At 39.9% G+C, this 24,563-nt stretch overlaps 1 protein-coding gene across 2 annotated transcripts in view; it reads left to right on the plus strand.

Moving 5' to 3' along the window:
• The window catches only part of REN (renin), an 822,085-nt gene that overhangs the window by 193,860 nt on the left and 603,662 nt on the right, over window positions 1-24,563 (plus strand). The window lies entirely within an intron of this gene.

The following is a 24,563-nucleotide window of genomic DNA, read 5'->3' on the forward strand; positions in this document are numbered from 1 at the left end:
CAGACTATCCCGCAATTTAATTGTTTATACCCAAAGGTTTTTATTGAATAGCGGAATAGAAAATATGATCAAAAAAAGTGTATGTATCTCACACGAACACAACCAGACTAGGCCCCAATTACTATTTTTTGTACCCCTAAAAGGCAGGATGAGGAGTAGGAGGAGTACGGAACAGGCAGCACCCTCAAATCTTCAGAAGTATGAGATGAACCCCAAAAATTGGAAAGGTGTATCTCACACGTACCAACAAAGACTATCCCGCAATTTAATTGTTTATACCCAAAGGTTTTTATTGAATAGCGGAATAGAAATTATGATCAAAAAAAGTGTATGTATCTCACATGTACACAACTAGACCAGGCCCCAATTACTATTTTTTGTACCCCTAAAGGCAGGATGAGGAGTAGGAGGAGTACGGAACAGGCAGCACCCTCAAATCTTCAGAAGTATGAGATGAACCCCAAAAATTGGAAAGTTGTATCTCACACGTACCAACACAGACTATCCCGCAATTTAATTGTTTATACCCAAAGGTTTTTATTGAATAGCGGAATAGAAAATATGATCAAAAAAAGTGTATGTATCTCACACGTACACAACCAGACTAGGCCCCAATTACTATTGTTGTACCCCTAAAAGGCAGGATGAGGAGTAGGAGGAGTTTGGAACAGGCAGCACCCTCAAATCTTCAGAAGTATGAGATGAACCCCAAAAATTGGAAAGGTGTATCTCGCACGTACCAACACAGACTATCCCGCAATTTAATTGTTTATACCCAAAGGTTTTTATTGAATAGCGGAATAGAAAATATGATCAAAAAAAGTGTATGTATCTCACACGTACACAACCAGACTAGGCCCCAATTACTATTTTTTGTACCCCTAAAAGGCAGGATAAGGAGTAGGAGGAGTTTGGAAAAGGCAGCAGCCTCAAATCTTCAGAAGTATGAGATGAACCCCAAAAATTGGAAAGGTGTATCTCACACATACCAACACAGACTATCCCGCAATTTAATTGTTTATACCCAAAGGTTTTTATTGAATAGCGGAATAGAAAATATGATCAAAAAAAGTGTATGTATCTCACACGTACACAACCAGACTAGGCCCCAATTACAATTTTTTTGTACCCCTAAAAGGCAGGATGAGGAGTAGGAGGAGTACGGAACAGGCAGCACCCTCAAATCTTCAGAAGTATGAGATGAACCCCAAAAATTGGAAAGGTGTATCTCACACGTACCAACACAGACTATCCCGCAATTTAATTGTTTATACCCAAAGGTTTTTATTGAATATCGGAATAGAAAATATGATCAAAAAAAGTGTATGTATCTCACACGTACACAACTAGACTAGGCCCCAATTACTATTTTTTGTACCCCTAAAGGCAGGATGAAGAGTAGGAGGAGTACTTAACAGGCAGCACCCTCAAATCTTCAGAAGTATGAGATGAACCCCAAAAATTGGAAAGTTGTATCTCACACGTACCAACACAGACTATCCCGCAATTTAATTGTTTATACCCAAAGGTTTTTATTGAATAGCGGAATAGAAATTATGATCAAAAAAAGTGTATGTATCTCACATGTACACAACTAGACCAGGCCCCAATTACTATTTTTTGTACCCCTAAAGGCAGGATGAGGAGTAGGAGGAGTACGGAACAGGCAGCACCCTTAAATCTTCAGAAGTATGAGATGAACCCCAAAAATTGGAAAGGTGTATCTCACACGTACCAACACAGACTATCCCGCAATTTAATTGTTTATACCCAAAGGTTTTTATTGAATAGTGGAATAGAAAATATGATCAAAAAAAGTGTATGTATCTCACATGTACACAACCAGACTAGGCCCCAATTACTATTTTTTGTAACCCTAAAAGGCAGGATGAGGAGTAGGAGGAGTACGGAACAGGCAGCACCCTCAAATCTTCAGAAGTATGAGATGAACCCCAAAAATTGGAAAGGTGTATCTCACACGTACCAACAAAGACTATCCCGCAATTTAATTGTTTATACCCAAAGGTTTTTATTGAATAGCGGAATAGAAATTATGATCAAAAAAAGTGTATGTATCTCACATGTACACAACTAGACCAGGCCCCAATTACTATTTTTTGTACCCCTAAAGGCAGGATGAGGAGTAGGAGAAGTACGGAACAGGCAGCACCCTCAAATCTTCAGAAGTATGAGATGAACCCCAAAAATTGGAAAGTTGTATCTCGCACGTACCAACACAGACTATCCCGCAATTTAATTGTTTATACCCAAAGGTTTTTATTGAATAGCGGAATAGAAAATATGATCAAAAAAAGTGTATGTATCTCACACGTACACAACCAGACTAGGCCCCAATTACTATTTTTTGTACCCCTAAAAGGCAGGATGAGGAGTAGGAGGAGTACGGAACAGGCAGCACCCTCAAATCTTCAGAAGTATGAGATGAACCCCAAAAATTGGAAAGGTGTATCTCACACGTACCAACACAGACTATCCCGCAATTTAATTGTTTATACCCAAAGGTTTTTATTGAATATCGGAATAGAAAATATGATCAAAAAAAGTGTATGTATCTCACACGTACACAACTAGACTAGGCCCCAATTACTATTTTTTGTACCCCTAAAGGCAGGATGAAGAGTAGGAGGAGTACTTAACAGGCAGCACCCTCAAATCTTCAGAAGTATGAGATGAACCCCAAAAATTGGAAAGTTGTATCTCACACGTACCAACACAGACTATCCCGCAATTTAATTGTTTATACCCAAAGGTTTTTATTGAATAGCGGAATAGAAATTATGATCAAAAAAAGTGTATGTATCTCACATGTACACAACTAGACCAGGCCCCAATTACTATTTTTTGTACCCCTAAAGGCAGGATGAGGAGTAGGAGGAGTACGGAACAGGCAGCACCCTTAAATCTTCAGAAGTATGAGATGAACCCCAAAAATTGGAAAGGTGTATCTCACACGTACCAACACAGACTATCCCGCAATTTAATTGTTTATACCCAAAGGTTTTTATTGAATAGTGGAATAGAAAATATGATCAAAAAAAGTGTATGTATCTCACATGTACACAACCAGACTAGGCCCCAATTACTATTTTTTGTAACCCTAAAAGGCAGGATGAGGAGTAGGAGGAGTACGGAACAGGCAGCACCCTCAAATCTTCAGAAGTATGAGATGAACCCCAAAAATTGGAAAGGTGTATCTCACACGTACCAACAAAGACTATCCCGCAATTTAATTGTTTATACCCAAAGGTTTTTATTGAATAGCGGAATAGAAATTATGATCAAAAAAAGTGTATGTATCTCACATGTACACAACTAGGCCAGGCCCCAATTACTATTTTTTGTACCCCTAAAGGCAGGATGAGGAGTAGGAGAAGTACGGAACAGGCAGCACCCTCAAATCTTCAGAAGTATGAGATGAACCCCAAAAATTGGAAAGTTGTATCTCGCACGTACCAACACAGACTATCCCGCAATTTAATTGTTTATACCCAAAGGTTTTTATTGAATAGCGGAATAGAAAATATGATCAAAAAAAGTGTATGTATCTCACACGTACACAACCAGACTAGGCCCCAATTACTATTTTTTGTACCCCTAAAAGGCAGGATGAGGAGTAGGAGGAGTACGGAACAGGCAGCACCCTCAAATCTTCAGAAGTATGAGATGAACCCCAAAAATTGGAAAGGTGTATCTCACACGTACCAACACAGACTATCCCGCAATTTAATTGTTTATACCCAAAGGTTTTTATTGAATATCGGAATAGAAAATATGATCAAAAAAAGTGTATGTATCTCACACGCACACAACTAGACTAGGCCCCAATTACTATTTTTTGTACCCCTAAAGGCAGGATGAGGAGTAGGAGGAGTACTTAACAGGCAGCACCCTCAAATCTTCAGAAGTATGAGATGAACCCCAAAAATTGGAAAGTTGTATCTCACACGTACCAACACAGACTATGCCGCAATTTAATTGTTTATACCCAAAGGTTTTTATTGAATAGCGGAATAGAAATTATGATCAAAAAAAGTGTATGTATCTCACATGTACACAACTAGACCAGGCCCCAATTACTATTTTTTGTACCCCTAAAGGCAGGATGAGGAGTAGGAGGAGTACGGAACAGGCAGCACCCTCAAATCTTCAGAAGTATGAGATGAACCCCAAAAACTGGAAAGGTGTATCTCACACGTACCAACACAGACTATCCCGCAATTTAATTGTTTATACCCAAAGGTTTTTATTGAATAGCGGAATAGAAAATATGATCAAAAAAAGTGTATGTATCTCACACGAACACAACCAGACTAGGCCCCAATTACTATTTTTTGTACCCCTAAAAGGCAGGATGAGGAGTAGGAGGAGTACGGAACAGGCAGCACCCTCAAATCTTCAGAAGTATGAGATGAACCCCAAAAATTGGAAAGGTGTATCTCACACGTACCAACAAAGACTATCCCGCAATTTAATTGTTTATACCCAAAGGTTTTTATTGAATAGCGGAATAGAAATTATGATCAAAAAAAGTGTATGTATCTCACATGTACACAACTAGACCAGGCCCCAATTACTATTTTTTGTACCCCTAAAGGCAGGATGAGGAGTAGGAGGAGTACGGAACAGGCAGCACCCTCAAATCTTCAGAAGTATGAGATGAACCCCAAAAATTGGAAAGTTGTATCTCACACGTACCAACACAGACTATCCCGCAATTTAATTGTTTATACCCAAAGGTTTTTATTGAATAGCGGAATAGAAAATATGATCAAAAAAAGTGTATGTATCTCACACGTACACAACCAGACTAGGCCCCAATTACTATTGTTGTACCCCTAAAAGGCAGGATGAGGAGTAGGAGGAGTTTGGAACAGGCAGCACCCTCAAATCTTCAGAAGTATGAGATGAACCCCAAAAATTGGAAAGGTGTATCTCGCACGTACCAACACAGACTATCCCGCAATTTAATTGTTTATACCCAAAGGTTTTTATTGAATAGCAGAATAGAAAATATAATCAAAAAAAGTGTATGTATCTCACACGTACACAACCAAACTAGGCCCCAATTACTATTTTTTGTACCCCTAAAAGGCAGGATAAGGAGTAGGAGGAGTTTGGAACAGGCAGCACCCTCAAATCTTCAGAAGTATGAGATGAACCCCAAAAATTGGAAAGGTGTATCTCACACGTACCAACACAGACTATCCCGCAATTTAATTGTTTATACCCAAAGGTTTTTATTGAATAGCGGAATAGAAAATATGATCAAAAAAAGTGTATGTATCTCACACGTACACAACCAGACTAGGCCCCAATTACTATTTTATGTACCCCTAAAAGGCAGGATGAGGAGTAGGAGAAGTACGGAACAGGCAGCACCCTCAAATCTTCAGAAGTATGAGATGAACCCCAAAAATTGGAAAGTTGTATCTCACACGTACCAACACAGACTATGCCGCAATTTAATTGTTTATACCCAAAGGTTTTTATTGAATAGCGGAATAGAAATTATGATCAAAAAAAGTGTATGTATCTCACATGTACACAACTAGACCAGGCCCCAATTACTATTTTTTGTACCCCTAAAGGCAGGATGAGGAGTAGGAGGAGTACGGAACAGGCAGCACCCTCAAATCTTCAGAAGTATGAGATGAACCCCAAAAACTGGAAAGGTGTATCTCACACGTACCAACACAGACTATCCCGCAATTTAATTGTTTATACCCAAAGGTTTTTATTGAATAGCGGAATAGAAAATATGATCAAAAAAAGTGTATGTATCTCACACGAACACAACCAGACTAGGCCCCAATTACTATTTTTTGTACCCCTAAAAGGCAGGATGAGGAGTAGGAGGAGTACGGAACAGGCAGCACCCTCAAATCTTCAGAAGTATGAGATGAACCCCAAAAATTGGAAAGGTGTATCTCACACGTACCAACAAAGACTATCCCGCAATTTAATTGTTTATACCTAAAGGTTTTTATTGAATAGCGGAATAGAAATTATGATCAAAAAAAGTGTATGTATCTCACATGTACACAACTAGACCAGGCCCCAATTACTATTTTTTGTACCCCTAAAGGCAGGATGAGGAGTAGGAGGAGTACGGAACAGGCAGCACCCTCAAATCTTCAGAAGTATGAGATGAACCCCAAAAATTGGAAAGTTGTATCTCACACGTACCAACACAGACTATCCCGCAATTTAATTGTTTATACCCAAAGGTTTTTATTGAATAGCGGAATAGAAAATATGATCAAAAAAAGTGTATGTATCTCACACGTACACAACCAGACTAGGCCCCAATTACTATTGTTGTACCCCTAAAAGGCAGGATGAGGAGTAGGAGGAGTTTGGAACAGGCAGCACCCTCAAATCTTCAGAAGTATGAGATGAACCCCAAAAATTGGAAAGGTGTATCTCGCACGTACCAACACAGACTATCCCGCAATTTAATTGTTTATACCCAAAGGTTTTTATTGAATAGCGGAATAGAAAATATGATCAAAAAAAGTGTATGTATCTCACACGTACACAACCAGACTAGGCCCCAATTACTATTTTTTGTACCCCTAAAAGGCAGGATAAGGAGTAGGAGGAGTTTGGAACAGGCAGCAGCCTAAAATCTTCAGAAGTATGAGATGAACCCCAAAAATTGGAAAGGTGTATCTCACACATACCAACACAGACTATCCCGCAATTTAATTGTTTATACCCAAAGGTTTTTATTGAATAGCGGAATAGAAAATATGATCAAAAAAAGTGTATGTATCTCACACGTACACAACCAGACTAGGCCCCAATTACAATTTTTTGTACCCCTAAAAGGCAGGATGAGGAGTAGGAGGAGTACGGAACAGGCAGCACCCTCAAATCTTCAGAAGTATGAGATGAACCCCAAAAATTGGAAAGGTGTATCTCACACGTACCAACACAGACTATCCCGCAATTTAATTGTTTATACCCAAAGGTTTTTATTGAATATCGGAATAGAAAATATGATCAAAAAAAGTGTATGTATCTCACACGTACACAACTAGACTAGGCCCCAATTACTATTTTTTGTACCCCTAAAGGCAGGATGAGGAGTAGGAGGAGTACTTAACAGGCAGCACCCTCAAATCTTCAGAAGTATGAGATGAACCCCAAAAATTGGAAAGTTGTATCTCACACGTACCAACACAGACTATCCCGCAATTTAATTGTTTATACCCAAAGGTTTTTATTGAATAGCGGAATAGAAATTATGATCAAAAAAAGTGTATGCATCTCACATGTACACAACTAGACCAGGCCCCAATTACTATTTTTTGTACCCCTAAAGGCAGGATGAGGAGTAGGAGGAGTACGGAACAGGCAGCACCCTCAAATCTTCAGAAGTATGAGATGAACCCCAAAAATTGGAAAGGTGTATCTCACACGTACCAACACAGACTATCCCGCAATTTAATTGTTTATACCCAAAGGTTTTTATTGAATAGCGGAATAGAAAATATGATCAAAAAAAGTGTATGTATCTCACATGTACACAACCAGACTAGGCCCCAATTACTATTTTTTGTACCCCTAAAAGGCAGGATGAGGAGTAGGAGGAGTACGGAACAGGCAGCACCCTCAAATCTTCAGAAGTATGAGATGAACCCCAAAAATTGGAAAGGTGTATCTCACACGTACCAACAAAGACTATCCCGCAATTTAATTGTTTATACCCAAAGGTTTTTATTGAATAGCGGAATAGAAATTATGATCAAAAAAAGTGTATGTATCTCACATGTACACAACTAGACCAGGCCCCAATTACTATTTTTTGTACCCCTAAAGGCAGGATGAGGAGTAGGAGGAGTACGGAACAGGCAGCACCCTCAAATCTTCAGAAGTATGAGATGAACCCCAAAAATTGGAAAGTTGTATCTCGCACGTACCAACACAGACTATCCCGCAATTTAATTGTTTATACCCAAAGGTTTTTATTGAATAGCGGAATAGAAAATATGATCAAAAAAAGTGTATGTATCTCACACGTACACAACCAGACTAGGCCCCAATTACTATTTTTTGTACCCCTAAAAGGCAGGATGAGGAGTAGGAGGAGTACGGAACAGGCAGCACCCTCAAATCTTCAGAAGTATGAGATGAACCCCAAAAATTGGAAAGGTGTATCTCACAAGTACCAACACAGACTATCCCGCAATTTAATTGTTTATACCCAAAGGTTTTTATTGAATATCGGAATAGAAAATATGATCAAAAAAAGTGTATGTATCTCACACGTACACAACTAGACTAGGCCCCAATTACTATTTTTTGTACCCCTAAAGGCAGGATGAGGAGTAGGAGGAATACTTAACAGGCAGCACCCTCAAATCTTCAGAAGTATGAGATGAACCCCAAAAATTGGAAAGTTGTATCTCACACGTACCAACACAGACTATCCCGCAATTTAATTGTTTATACCCAAAGGTTTTTATTGAATAGCGGCATAGAAATTATGATCAAAAAAAGTGTATGCATCTCACATGTACACAACTAGACCAGGCCCCAATTACTATTTTTTGTACCCCTAAAGGCAGGATGAGGAGTAGGAGGAGTACGGAACAGGCAGCACCCTCAAATCTTCAGAAGTATGAGATGAACCCCAAAAATTGGAAAGGTGTATCTCACACGTACCAACACAGACTATCCCGCAATTTAATTGTTTATACCCAAAGGTTTTTATTGAATAGCGGAATAGAAAATATGATCAAAAAAAGTGTATGTATCTCACATGTACACAACCAGACTAGGCCCCAATTACTATTTTTTGTACCCCTAAAAGGCAGGATGAGGAGTAGGAGGAGTACGGAACAGGCAGCACCCTCAAATCTTCAGAAGTATGAGATGAACCCCAAAAATTGGAAAGGTGTATCTCACACGTACCAACAAAGACTATCCCGCAATTTAATTGTTTATACCCAAAGGTTTTTATTGAATAGCGGAATAGAAATTATGATCAAAAAAAGTGTATGTATCTCACATGTACACAACTAGACCAGGCCCCAATTACTATTTTTTGTACCCCTAAAGGCAGGATGAGGAGTAGGAGGAGTACGGAACAGGCAGCACCCTCAAATCTTCAGAAGTATGAGATGAACCCCAAAAATTGGAAAGTTGTATCTCGCACGTACCAACACAGACTATCCCGCAATTTAATTGTTTATACCCAAAGGTTTTTATTGAATAGCGGAATAGAAAATATGATCAAAAAAAGTGTATGTATCTCACACGTACACAACCAGACTAGGCCCCAATTACTATTTTTTGTACCCCTAAAAGGCAGGATGAGGAGTAGGAGGAGTACGGAACAGGCAGCACCCTCAAATCTTCAGAAGTATGAGATGAACCCCAAAAACTGGAAAGGTGTATCTCACACGTACCAACACAGACTATCCCGCAATTTAATTGTTTATACCCAAAGGTTTTTATTGAATAGCGGAATAGAAAATATGATCAAAAAAAGTGTATGTATCTCACACGAACACAACCAGACTAGGCCCCAATTACTATTTTTTGTACCCCTAAAAGGCAGGATGAGGAGTAGGAGGAGTACGGAACAGGCAGCACCCTCAAATCTTCAGAAGTATGAGATGAACCCCAAAAATTGGAAAGGTGTATCTCACACGTACCAACAAAGACTATCCCGCAATTTAATTGTTTATACCCAAAGGTTTTTATTGAATAGCGGAATAGAAATTATGATCAAAAAAAGTGTATGTATCTCACATGTACACAACTAGACCAGGCCCCAATTACTATTTTTTGTACCCCTAAAGGCAGGATGAGGAGTAGGAGGAGTACGGAACAGGCAGCACCCTCAAATCTTCAGAAGTATGAGATGAACCCCAAAAATTGGAAAGTTGTATCTCACACGTACCAACACAGACTATCCCGCAATTTAATTGTTTATACCCAAAGGTTTTTATTGAATAGCGGAATAGAAAATATGATCAAAAAAAGTGTATGTATCTCACACGTACACAACCAGACTAGGCCCCAATTACTATTGTTGTACCCCTAAAAGGCAGGATGAGGAGTAGGAGGAGTTTGGAACAGGCAGCACCCTCAAATCTTCAGAAGTATGAGATGAACCCCAAAAATTGGAAAGGTGTATCTCACACGTACCAACACAGACTATCCCGCAATTTAATTGTTTATACCCAAAGGTTTTTATTGAATAGCGGAATAGAAAATATGATCAAAAAAAGTGTATGTATCTCACACGTACACAACCAGACTAGGCCCCAATTACTATTTTTTGTACCCCTAAAAGGCAGGATAAGGAGTAGGAGGAGTTTGGAACAGGCAGCAGCCTCAAATCTTCAGAAGTATGAGATGAACCCCAAAAATTGGAAAGGTGTATCTCACACATATCAACACAGACTATCCCGCAATTTAATTGTTTATACCCAAAGGTTTTTATTGAATAGCGGAATAGAAAATATGATCAAAAAAAGTGTATGTATCTCACACGTACACAACCAGACTAGGCTCCAATTACAATTTTTTGTACCCCTAAAAGGCAGGATGAGGAGTAGGAGGAGTACGGAACAGGCAGCACCCTCAAATCTTCAGAAGTATGAGATGAACCCCAAAAATTGGAAAGGTGTATCTCACACGTACCAACACAGACTATCCCGCAATTTAATTGTTTATACCCAAAGGTTTTTATTGAATATCGGAATAGAAAATATGATCAAAAAAAGTGTATGTATCTCACACGTACACAACTAGACTAGGCCCCAATTACTATTTTTTGTACCCCTAAAGGCAGGATGAGGAGTAGGAGGAGTACTTAACAGGCAGCACCCTCAAATCTTCAGAAGTATGAGATGAACCCCAAAAATTGGAAAGTTGTATCTCACACGTACCAACACAGACTATGCCGCAATTTAATTGTTTATACCCAAAGGTTTTTATTGAATAGCGGAATAGAAATTATGATCAAAAAAAGTGTATGTATCTCACATGTACACAACTAGACCAGGCCCCAATTACTATTTTTTGTACCCCTAAAGGCAGGATGAGGAGTAGGAGGAGTACGGAACAGGCAGCACCCTCAAATCTTCAGAAGTATGAGATGATCCCCAAAAATTGGAAAGGTGTATCTCACACGTACCAACACAGACTATCCCGCAATTTAATTGTTTATACCCAAAGGTTTTTATTGAATAGCGGAATAGAAAATATGATCAAAAAAAGTGTATGTATCTCACATGTACACAACCAGACTAGGCCCCAATTACTATTTTTTGTACCCCTAAAAGGCAGGATGAGGAGTAGGAGGAGTACGGAACAGGCAGCACCCTCAAATCTTCAGAAGTATGAGATGAACCCCAAAAATTGGAAAGGTGTATCTCACACGTACCAACAAAGACTATCCCGCAATTTAATTGTTTATACCCAAAGGTTTTTATTGAATAGCGGAATAGAAATTATGATCAAAAAAAGTGTATGTATCTCACATGTACACAACTAGACCAGGCCCCAATTACTATTTTTTGTACCCCTAAAGGCAGCATGAGGAGTAGGAGGAGTACGGAACAGGCAGCACCCTCAAATCTTCAGAAGTATGAGATGAACCCCAAAAATTGGAAAGTTGTATCTCGCACGTACCAACACAGACTATCCCGCAATTTAATTGTTTATACCCAAAGGTTTTTATTGAATAGCGGAATAGAAAATATGATCAAAAAAAGTGTATGTATCTCACACGAACACAACCAGACTAGGCCCCAATTACTATTTTTTGTACCCCTAAAAGGCAGGATGAGGAGTAGGAGGAGTACGGAACAGGCAGCACCCTCAAATCTTCAGAAGTATGAGATGAACCCCAAAAATTGGAAAGGTGTATCTCACACGTACCAACACAGACTATCCCGCAATTTAATTGTTTATACCCAAAGGTTTTTATTGAATATCGGAATAGAAAATATGATCAAAAAAAGTGTATGTATCTCACACGTACACAACTAGACTAGGCCCCAATTACTATTTTTTGTACCCCTAAAGGCAGGATGAGGAGTAGGAGGAGTACTTAACAGGCAGCACCCTCAAATCTTCAGAAGTATGAGATGAATCCCAAAAATTGGAAAGTTGTATCTCACACGTACCAACACAGACTATGCCGCAATTTAATTGTTTATACCCAAAGGTTTTTATTGAATAGCGGAATAGAAATTATGATCAAAAAAAGTGTATGTATCTCACATGTACACAACTAGACCAGGCCCCAATTACTATTTTTTGTACCCCTAAAGGCAGGATGAGGAGTAGGAGGAGTACGGAACAGGCAGCACCCTCAAATCTTCAGAAGTATGAGATGAACCCCAAAAACTGGAAAGGTGTATCTCACACGTACCAACACAGACTATCCCGCAATTTAATTGTTTATACCCAAAGGTTTTTATTGAATAGCGGAATAGAAAATATGATCAAAAAAAGTGTATGTATCTCACACGAACACAACCAGACTAGGCCCCAATTACTATTTTTTGTACCCCTAAAAGGCAGGATGAGGAGTAGGAGGAGTACGGAACAGGCAGCACCCTCAAATCTTCAGAAGTATGAGATGAACCCCAAAAATTGGAAAGGTGTATCTCACACGTACCAACAAAGACTATCCCGCAATTTAATTGTTTATACCCAAAGGTTTTTATTGAATAGCGGAATAGAAATTATGATCAAAAAAAGTGTATGTATCTCACATGTACACAACTAGACCAGGCCCCAATTACTATTTTTTGTACCCCTAAAGGCAGGATGAGGAGTAGGAGGAGTACGGAACAGGCAGCACCCTCAAATCTTCAGAAGTATGAGATGAACCCCAAAAATTGGAAAGTTGTATCTCACACGTACCAACACAGACTATCCCGCAATTTAATTGTTTATACCCAAAGGTTTTTATTGAATAGCGGAATAGAAAATATGATCAAAAAAAGTGTATGTATCTCACACGTACACAACCAGACTAGGCCCCAATTACTATTGTTGTACCCCTAAAAGGCAGGATGAGGAGTAGGAGGAGTTTGGAACAGGCAGCACCCTCAAATCTTCAGAAGTATGAGATGAACCCCAAAAATTGGAAAGGTGTATCTCGCACGTACCAACACAGACTATCCCGCAATTTAATTGTTTATACCCAAAGGTTTTTATTGAATAGCGGAATAGAAAATATGATCAAAAAAAGTGTATGTATCTCACACGTACACAACCAGACTAGGCCCCAATTACTATTTTTTGTACCCCTAAAAGGCAGGATAAGGAGTAGGAGGAGTTTGGAACAGGCAGCACACTCAAATCTTCAGAAGTATGAGATGAACCCCAAAAATTGGAAAGGTGTATCTCGCACGTACCGACACAGACTATCCCGCAATTTAATTGTTTATACCCAAAGGTTTTTATTGAATATCGGAATAGAAAATATGATCAAAAAAAGTGTATGTATCTCACACGTACACAACTAGACTAGGCCCCAATTACTATTTTTTGTACCCCTAAAGGCAGGATGAGGAGTAGGAGGAGTACTTAACAGGCAGCACCCTCAAATCTTCAGAAGTATGAGATGAACCCCAAAAATTGGAAAGTTGTATCTCACACGTACCAACACAGACTATGCCGCAATTTAATTGTTTATACCCAAAGGTTTTTATTGAATAGCGGAATAGAAAATATGATCAAAAAAAGTGTATGTATCTCACACGTACACAACCAGACTAGGCCCCAATTACTATTGTTGTACCCCTAAAAGGCAGGATGAGGAGTAGGAGGAGTTTGGAACAGGCAGCACCCTCAAATCTTCAGAAGTATGAGATGAACCCCAAAAATTGGAAAGGTGTATCTCGCACGTACCAACACAGACTATCCCGCAATTTAATTGTTTATACCCAAAGGTTTTTATTGAATAGCAGAATAGAAAATATAATCAAAAAAAGTGTATGTATCTCACACGTACACAACCAAACTAGGCCCCAATTACTATTTTTTGTACCCCTAAAAGGCAGGATAAGGAGTAGGAGGAGTTTGGAACAGGCAGCACCCTCAAATCTTCAGAAGTATGAGATGAACCCCAAAAATTGGAAAGGTGTATCTCACACGTACCAACACAGACTATCCCGCAATTTAATTGTTTATACCCAAAGGTTTTTATTGAATAGCGGAATAGAAAATATGATCAAAAAAAGTGTATGTATCTCACACGTACACAACCAGACTAGGCCCCAATTACTATTTTATGTACCCCTAAAAGGCAGGATGAGGAGTAGGAGGAGTACGGAACAGGCAGCACCCTCAAATCTTCAGAAGTATGAGATGAACCCCAAAAATTGGAAAGTTGTATCTCACACGTACCAACACAGACTATGCCGCAATTTAATTGTTTATACCCAAAGGTTTTTATTGAATAGCGGAATAGAAATTATGATCAAAAAAAGTGTATGTATCTCACATGTACACAACTAGACCAGGCCCCAATTACTATTTTTTGTACCCCTAAAGGCAGGATGAGGAGTAGGAGGAGTACGGAACAGGCAGCACCCTCAAATCTTCAGAAGTATGAGATGAACCCCAAAAACTGGAAAGGTGTATCTCACACGTACCAACACAGACTATCCCGCAATTTAATTGTTTATACCCAAAGGTTTTTATTGAATAGCGGAATAGAAAATATGATCAAAAAAAGTGTATGTATCTCACACAGGAGAGGCAGAAGGAGCTTAGGGAAGTTAACAAGTGGCTGAGGAATTGGTGTAGGAAGGAGGGGTTTGGGTTCCTGGAGAACTGGGCTGACTTCTCAGTCGGCTACCGGCTCTTTAGTAAGGATGGGCTGCACCTTAATGGGGACGGTACAGCTCTTTTGGGGAGAAAGATGGCCACAGAGTTGGAGGGGCTTTTAAACTAGGAGACGGGGGGGAGGGCTCAGAAGTAGAATCAGTCAGGAGGGAGCAGAGGACTGAAGGCAGTTGTAGGGTCAACAGCGACAGTAGGTCAACAACATCAATTGGCGGGTCTGTGCGGGAGAACAGCAGACCAAACAGAAATAAACAAAACCGCCAATCACGTTTAACTTCCGTAAAACTAAGAGGGGTATATGCTAATGCCAGGAGCCTAGCTAATAAGATGGATGAGTTGGAAATGTTAGTACATGAGGAAGACATAGACCTTGTGGGAATAGCGGAGACTTGGTTCGACCCCTCACATGACTGGCTGGCCAATATCCAAGGGTATTCGGTGTACCGGAAGGACAGGGTTGGTAAAAGAGGGGGAGGGGTATGTCTCTATGTCAAGAACAATATAAAGGTGCTAGAAAGGAGTGACATTACGGATGGGATGAGCATGGATTTAGAATCTGTGTGGGTTGAACTCGATAGGGAAGAAGATAAGGGAAAAGTAGTTGTGGGGGTTTGCTATAGGCCACCTAACCAAGGGGAGGAGGTAGAGCTGGAATTTTTAGCACTAATAGGTAAAGCGGCAAAACTAGGATCAGTCATCATATTGGGGGACTTCAATTATCCCGACATTGACTGGGAAGAGGGGACTGCACACTCGCATAAGGCCCGGCTATTCACGGAAACCTTACAGGATAACTACATGTCGCAGTTGGTGGATTCCCCTACTAGAGAGAATGCTATCCTGGATCTATTGATCACTAATGACCCAGACATAATCTCGGAGGTAGGAGTCCAGGACAACCTGGGCTCTAGCGATCACAGGATGATCACATTTAGTATAAATAACAATATAAAAAGGCAAGTGGGGAACATAAGAACCCTAAACTTCAGAAGGGCAGACTTTCCAAAATTGTACTCATTGATGGAAAGGGTAAACTGGGACCAAACCCTGGGATCACTGACCACAGAGGAAAAATGGGAATGCTTTAGAACAATATTAAGCAAAGGCATCTTGCAGTGCATTCCTATGGGGAATAAATTTAGAAGAGACAAAGCCAAACCTGGCTGGCTAAACCGTAGCGTTAAAAAACTTATTAGGGGAAAAAAATTGGCCTTCAAGAAATATAAATCAGAGGGCACAGTATCGGCCTTCCAGCAATACAAGGAGGAAAATAAGAAGTGTAAACACGAAATCAAGATGGCTAAAATCAACTTTGAGAGACAAATAGCGGAGGATAGTAAAAAAAACCCAAAGAAATTCTTTAAATATATCAACAGCAAAAAAACTAGGGCAGTGCATATTGCACACATAATTAACGATGATGGGAGGATGGTTACAGAGGACACTGAAAAAGCAACCGTGCTGAATTCTTTTTTCTCGTCAGTTTTTACGCAGGAAAAGGAAGGGTACACTGACCATGACTGTATGGTTAGTAGTAATACACAGGACTTGCCACTATGGCTAACAGAGGGGGAAATCAGGGAAAGACTGGATAAACTTAACACAAACAAATCACCAGGCCCGGATGGCGTACATCCGAGAGTGCTCAAGGAACTCAGTATGGTTATATCTAGACCACTGTTCCTGATCTTTGCTGACAGTATTAGGACAGGAGATGTACCAGGGGATTGGAGGAAGGCTAACGTGATTCCGATATTCAAAAAGGGCCAGAGACATATCCCGGGAAATTATAGGCCTGTCAGTCTGACATCAATAATATGTAAACTTTTGGAGGGGATGATAAGGGACTATATCGTAGAGTATGCTAAAGACAACAACATCATCAGTAGTAACCAGCACGGGTTTACAAATGGGCGTTCTTGTCAAACCAATCTCTTAGCATTCTACGAGGAAGTGAGCTGTGAGCTAGATAGGGGGAGACCAGTGGATGTGGTGTACTTGGATTTCGCTAAGGCGTTTGATACAGTTCCCCACAAGCGCTTAATTTATAAAATAAGGTCTGCAGGTATCGACAGCAGGGTTTGCTCTTGGATACGGAATTGGCTAAAAGGCCGTGTCCAAAGGGTAGTAATAAACAGCGCATACTCAGACTGGTCTGAGGTAGTAAGCGGGGTGCCCCAGGGCTCAGTCCTGGGACCAACCTTGTTCAATTTATTCATAAACAGCATTGAGGAAGGGATCAGTAGTTCGTTATCAGTTTTTGCAGATGACACAAAATTGGCCAGGGCGATAACTGCACAGCATGAAGCAGATATCCTACAGAATGACCTGGACAAAATTACGGAGTGGGCAACGACATGGCAAATGAGGTTTAATGTGGAGAAGTGTAAGGTTTTGCACTTGGGGACCAAAAACATAAAAGCACAATACACGTTAGGAGGGGAACCCTTGGGGGAATCAAAAATGGAGAAAGATTTGGGAGTCTTAGTTGATGATAGATTAGGCAACAGCATGCAATGCCAAGCGGCAGCTTCCAAAGCCAACAGAATATTAGCATGCATAAAGAAAGGGATGTATTCCAGAGATAAGACTATAATCCTTCCACTTTATAAAACTCTGGTCCGACCGCATCTGGAGTATTCTGTCCAGTTCTGGTCGCCAGTCCTCAGGAGGGATGTGTTGGAGCTGGAGAAAGTCCAGAGAAGGGCAACTAAACTGATTAGGGGGTTGGAGGACCTTACCTATGAAGAGCGGCTGCAATCGCTCGATTTATTTTCCCTGGAGAAAAGACGTCTGAGAGGGGACATGATAGCAATTTATAAATATCTTAATGGGGATCTCAGCTTAGAAGAAAAGCTGTTCATTCGAAGGAATTGCATGAGGACTCGAGGACATACAATGCGATTAGAGGAGAAGCGTTTTAACCTCAGGCAACGTGGGGGGTTCTTTACTGTTAGGGCTACAAGATTGTGGAATTGTCTACCACAAGAGGTGGTTTCTGCGGGTAGTATGGTGACTTTCAAAAGACTCTTAGACTTACATCTCAAGGATCAGGAGATTGAGGGCTATGTTAGATGATTACAGTCACACACACCTACACAGGTTGAACTGGATGGACTATTGTCTTTATTCAACCTCGCCTACTATGTAACTATGTAACACGAACACAACCAGACTAGGCCCCAATTACTATTTTTTGTACCCCTAAAAGGCAGGATGAGGAGTAGGAGGAGTACGGAACAGGCAGCACCCTCAAATCTTCAGAAGTATGAGATGAACCCCAAAAATTGGAAAGGTGTATCTCACACGTACCAACAAAGACTATCCCGCAATTTAATTGTTTATACCTAAAGGTTTTTATTGAATAGCGGAATAGAAATTATGATCAAAAAAAGTGTATGTATCTCACATGTACACAACTAGACCAGGCCCCAATTACTATTTTTTGTACCCCTAAAGGCAGGATGAGGAGTAGGAGGAGTACGGAACAGGCAGCACCCTCAAATCTTCAGAAGTATGAGATGAACCCCAAAAATTGGAAAGTTGTATCTCACACGTACCAACACAGACTATCCCGCAATTTAATTGTTTATACCCAAAGGTTTTTATTGAATAGCGGAATAGAAAATATGATCAAAAAAAGTGTATGTATCTCACACGTACACAACCAGACTAGGCCCCAATTACTATTGTTGTACCCCTAAAAGGCAGGATGAGGAGTAGGAGGAGTTTGGAACAGGCAGCACCCTCAAATCTTCAGAAGTATGAGATGAACCCCAAAAATTGGAAAGGTGTATCTCGCACGTACCAACACAGACTATCCCGCAATTTAATTGTTTATACCCAAAGGTTTTTATTGAATAGCGGAATAGAAAATATGATCAAAAAAAGTGTATGTATCTCACACGTACACAACCAGACTAGGCCCCAATTACTATTTTTTGTACCCCTAAAAGGCAGGATAAGGAGTAGGAGGAGTTTGGAACAGGCAGCAGCCTAAAATCTTCAGAAGTATGAGATGAACCCCAAAAATTGGAAAGGTGTATCTCACACATACCAACACAGACTATCCCGCAATTTAATTGTTTATACCCAAAGGTTTTTATTGAATAGCGGAATAGAAAATATGATCAAAAAAAGTGTATGTATCTCACACGTACACAACCAGACTAGGCCCCAATTACAATTTTTTGTACCCCTAAAAGGCAGGATGAGGAGTAGGAGGAGTACGGAACAGGCAGCACCCTCAAATCTTCAGAAGTATGAGATGAACCCCAAAAATTGGAAAGGTGTATCTCACACGTACCAACACAGACTATCCCGCAATTTAATTGTTTATACCCAAAGGTTTTTATTGAATATCGGAATAGAAAATATGATCAAAAAAAGTGTATGTATCTCACACGTACACAACTAGACTAGGCCCCAATTACTATTTTTTGTACCCCTAAAGGCAGGATGAGGAGTAGGAGGAGTACTTAACAGGCAGCACCCTCAAATCTTCAGAAGTATGAGATGAACCCCAAAAATTGGAAAGTTGTATCTCACACGTACCAACACAGACTATCCCGCAATTTAATTGTTTATACCCAAAGGTTTTTATTGAATAGCGGAATAGAAATTATGATCAAAAAAAGTGTATGCATCTCACATGTACACAACTAGACCAGGCCCCAATTACTATTTTTTGTACCCCTAAAGGCAGGATGAGGAGTAGGAGGAGTACGGAACAGGCAGCACCCTCAAATCTTCAGAAGTATGAGATGAACCCCAAAAATTGGAAAGGTGTATCTCACACGTACCAACACAGACTATCCCGCAATTTAATTGTTTATACCCAAAGGTTTTTATTGAATAGCGGAATAGAAAATATGATCAAAAAAAGTGTATGTATCTCACATGTACACAACCAGACTAGGCCCCAATTACTATTTTTTGTACCCCTAAAAGGCAGGATGAGGAGTAGGAGGAGTACGGAACAGGCAGCACCCTCAAATCTTCAGAAGTATGAGATGAACCCCAAAAATTGGAAAGGTGTATCTCACACGTACCAACAAAGACTATCCCGCAATTTAATTGTTTATACCCAAAGGTTTTTATTGAATAGCGGAATAGAAATTATGATCAAAAAAAGTGTATGTATCTCACATGTACACAACTAGACCAGGCCCCAATTACTATTTTTTGTACCCCTAAAGGCAGGATGAGGAGTAGGAGGAGTACGGAACAGGCAGCACCCTCAAATCTTCAGAAGTATGAGATGAACCCCAAAAATTGGAAAGTTGTATCTCGCACGTACCAACACAGACTATCCCGCAATTTAATTGTTTATACCCAAAGGTTTTTATTGAATAGCGGAATAGAAAATATGATCAAAAAAAGTGTATGTATCTCACACGTACACAACCAGACTAGGCCCCAATTACTATTTTTTGTACCCCTAAAAGGCAGGATGAGGAGTAGGAGGAGTACGGAACAGGCAGCACCCTCAAATCTTCAGAAGTATGAGATGAACCCCAAAAATTGGAAAGGTGTATCTCACACGTACCAACACAGACTATCCCGCAATTTAATTGTTTATACCCAAAGGTTTTTATTGAATATCGGAATAGAAAATATGATCAAAAAAAGTGTATGTATCTCACACGTACACAACTAGACTAGGCCCCAATTACTATTTTTTGTACCCCTAAAGGCAGGATGAGGAGTAGGAGGAATACTTAACAGGCAGCACCCTCAAATCTTCAGAAGTATGAGATGAACCCCAAAAATTGGAAAGTTGTATCTCACACGTACCAACACAGACTATCCCGCAATTTAATTGTTTATACCCAAAGGTTTTTATTGAATAGCGGCATAGAAATTATGATCAAAAAAAGTGTATGCATCTCACATGTACACAACTAGACCAGGCCCCAATTACTATTTTTTGTACCCCTAAAGGCAGGATGAGGAGTAGGAGGAGTACGGAACAGGCAGCACCCTCAAATCTTCAGAAGTATGAGATGAACCCCAAAAATTGGAAAGGTGTATCTCACACGTACCAACACAGACTATCCCGCAATTTAATTGTTTATACCCAAAGGTTTTTATTGAATAGCGGAATAGAAAATATGATCAAAAAAAGTGTATGTATCTCACATGTACACAACCAGACTAGGCCCCAATTACTATTTTTTGTACCCCTAAAAGGCAGGATGAGGAGTAGGAGGAGTACGGAACAGGCAGCACCCTCAAATCTTCAGAAGTATGAGATGAACCCCAAAAATTGGAAAGGTGTATCTCACACGTACCAACAAAGACTATCCCGCAATTTAATTGTTTATACCCAAAGGTTTTTATTGAATAGCGGAATAGAAATTATGATCAAAAAAAGTGTATGTATCTCACATGTACACAACTAGACCAGGCCCCAATTACTATTTTTTGTACCCCTAAAGGCAGGATGAGGAGTAGGAGGAGTACGGAACAGGCAGCACCCTCAAATCTTCAGAAGTATGAGATGAACCCCAAAAATTGGAAAGTTGTATCTCGCACGTACCAACACAGACTATCCCGCAATTTAATTGTTTATACCCAAAGGTTTTTATTGAATAGCGGAATAGAAAATATGATCAAAAAAAGTGTATGTATCTCACACGTACACAACCAGACTAGGCCCCAATTACTATTTTTTGTACCCCTAAAAGGCAGGATGAGGAGTAGGAGGAGTACGGAACAGGCAGCACCCTCAAATCTTCAGAAGTATGAGATGAACCCCAAAAACTGGAAAGGTGTATCTCACACGTACCAACACAGACTATCCCGCAATTTAATTGTTTATACCCAAAGGTTTTTATTGAATAGCGGAATAGAAAATATGATCAAAAAAAGTGTATGTATCTCACACGAACACAACCAGACTAGGCCCCAATTACTATTTTTTGTACCCCTAAAAGGCAGGATGAGGAGTAGGAGGAGTACGGAACAGGCAGCACCCTCAAATCTTCAGAAGTATGAGATGAACCCCAAAAATTGGAAAGGTGTATCTCACACGTACCAACAAAGACTATCCCGCAATTTAATTGTTTATACCCAAAGGTTTTTATTGAATAGCGGAATAGAAATTATGATCAAAAAAAGTGTATGTATCTCACATGTACACAACTAGACCAGGCCCCAATTACTATTTTTTGTACCCCTAAAGGCAGGATGAGGAGTAGGAGGAGTACGGAACAGGCAGCACCCTCAAATCTTCAGAAGTATGAGATGAACCCCAAAAATTGGAAAGTTGTATCTCACACGTACCAACACAGACTATCCCGCAATTTAATTGTTTATACCCAAAGGTTTTTATTGAATAGCGGAATAGAAAATATGATCAAAAAAAGTGTATGTATCTCACACGTACACAACCAGACTAGGCCCCAATTACTATTGTTGTACCCCTAAAAGGCAGGATGAGGAGTAGGAGGAGTTTGGAACAGGCAGCACCCTCAAATCTTCAGAAGTATGAGATGAACCCCAAAAATTGGAAAGGTGTATCTCACACGTACCAACACAGACTATCCCGCAATTTAATTGTTTATACCCAAAGGTTTTTATTGAATAGCGGAATAGAAAATATGATCAAAAAAAGTGTATGTATCTCACACGTACACAACCAGACTAGGCCCCAATTACTATTTTTTGTACCCCTAAAAGGCAGGATAAGGAGTAGGAGGAGTTTGGAACAGGCAGCAGCCTCAAATCTTCAGAAGTATGAGATGAACCCCAAAAATTGGAAAGGTGTATCTCACACATATCAACACAGACTATCCCGCAATTTAATTGTTTATACCCAAAGGTTTTTATTGAATAGCGGAATAGAAAATATGATCAAAAAAAGTGTATGTATCTCACACGTACACAACCAGACTAGGCTCCAATTACAATTTTTTGTACCCCTAAAAGGCAGGATGAGGAGTAGGAGGAGTACGGAACAGGCAGCACCCTCAAATCTTCAGAAGTATGAGATGAACCCCAAAAATTGGAAAGGTGTATCTCACACGTACCAACACAGACTATCCCGCAATTTAATTGTTTATACCCAAAGGTTTTTATTGAATATCGGAATAGAAAATATGATCAAAAAAAGTGTATGTATCTCACACGTACACAACTAGACTAGGCCCCAATTACTATTTTTTGTACCCCTAAAGGCAGGATGAGGAGTAGGAGGAGTACTTAACAGGCAGCACCCTCAAATCTTCAGAAGTATGAGATGAACCCCAAAAATTGGAAAGTTGTATCTCACACGTACCAACACAGACTATGCCGCAATTTAATTGTTTATACCCAAAGGTTTTTATTGAATAGCGGAATAGAAATTATGATCAAAAAAAGTGTATGTATCTCACATGTACACAACTAGACCAGGCCCCAATTACTATTTTTTGTACCCCTAAAGGCAGGATGAGGAGTAGGAGGAGTACGGAACAGGCAGCACCCTCAAATCTTCAGAAGTATGAGATGATCCCCAAAAATTGGAAAGGTGTATCTCACACGTACCAACACAGACTATCCCGCAATTTAATTGTTTATACCCAAAGGTTTTTATTGAATAGCGGAATAGAAAATATGATCAAAAAAAGTGTATGTATCTCACATGTACACAACCAGACTAGGCCCCAATTACTATTTTTTGTACCCCTAAAAGGCAGGATGAGGAGTAGGAGGAGTACGGAACAGGCAGCACCCTCAAATCTTCAGAAGTATGAGATGAACCCCAAAAATTGGAAAGGTGTATCTCACACGTACCAACAAAGACTATCCCGCAATTTAATTGTTTATACCCAAAGGTTTTTATTGAATAGCGGAATAGAAATTATGATCAAAAAAAGTGTATGTATCTCACATGTACACAACTAGACCAGGCCCCAATTACTATTTTTTGTACCCCTAAAGGCAGCATGAGGAGTAGGAGGAGTACGGAACAGGCAGCACCCTCAAATCTTCAGAAGTATGAGATGAACCCCAAAAATTGGAAAGTTGTATCTCGCACGTACCAACACAGACTATCCCGCAATTTAATTGTTTATACCCAAAGGTTTTTATTGAATAGCGGAATAGAAAATATGATCAAAAAAAGTGTATGTATCTCACACGAACACAACCAGACTAGGCCCCAATTACTATTTTTTGTACCCCTAAAAGGCAGGATGAGGAGTAGGAGGAGTACGGAACAGGCAGCACCCTCAAATCTTCAGAAGTATGAGATGAACCCCAAAAATTGGAAAGGTGTATCTCACACGTACCAACACAGACTATCCCGCAATTTAATTGTTTATACCCAAAGGTTTTTATTGAATATCGGAATAGAAAATATGATCAAAAAAAGTGTATGTATCTCACACGTACACAACTAGACTAGGCCCCAATTACTATTTTTTGTACCCCTAAAGGCAGGATGAGGAGTAGGAGGAGTACTTAACAGGCAGCACCCTCAAATCTTCAGAAGTATGAGATGAATCCCAAAAATTGGAAAGTTGTATCTCACACGTACCAACACAGACTATGCCGCAATTTAATTGTTTATACCCAAAGGTTTTTATTGAATAGCGGAATAGAAATTATGATCAAAAAAAGTGTATGTATCTCACATGTACACAACTAGACCAGGCCCCAATTACTATTTTTTGTACCCCTAAAGGCAGGATGAGGAGTAGGAGGAGTACGGAACAGGCAGCACCCTCAAA

The sequence above is a fragment of the Pelophylax lessonae genome (genome assembly GCF_965119305.1).
Source record: "Pelophylax lessonae genome assembly, chromosome: 2".
Classification (NCBI taxonomy): Eukaryota; Metazoa; Chordata; class Amphibia; order Anura; family Ranidae; genus Pelophylax; species Pelophylax lessonae.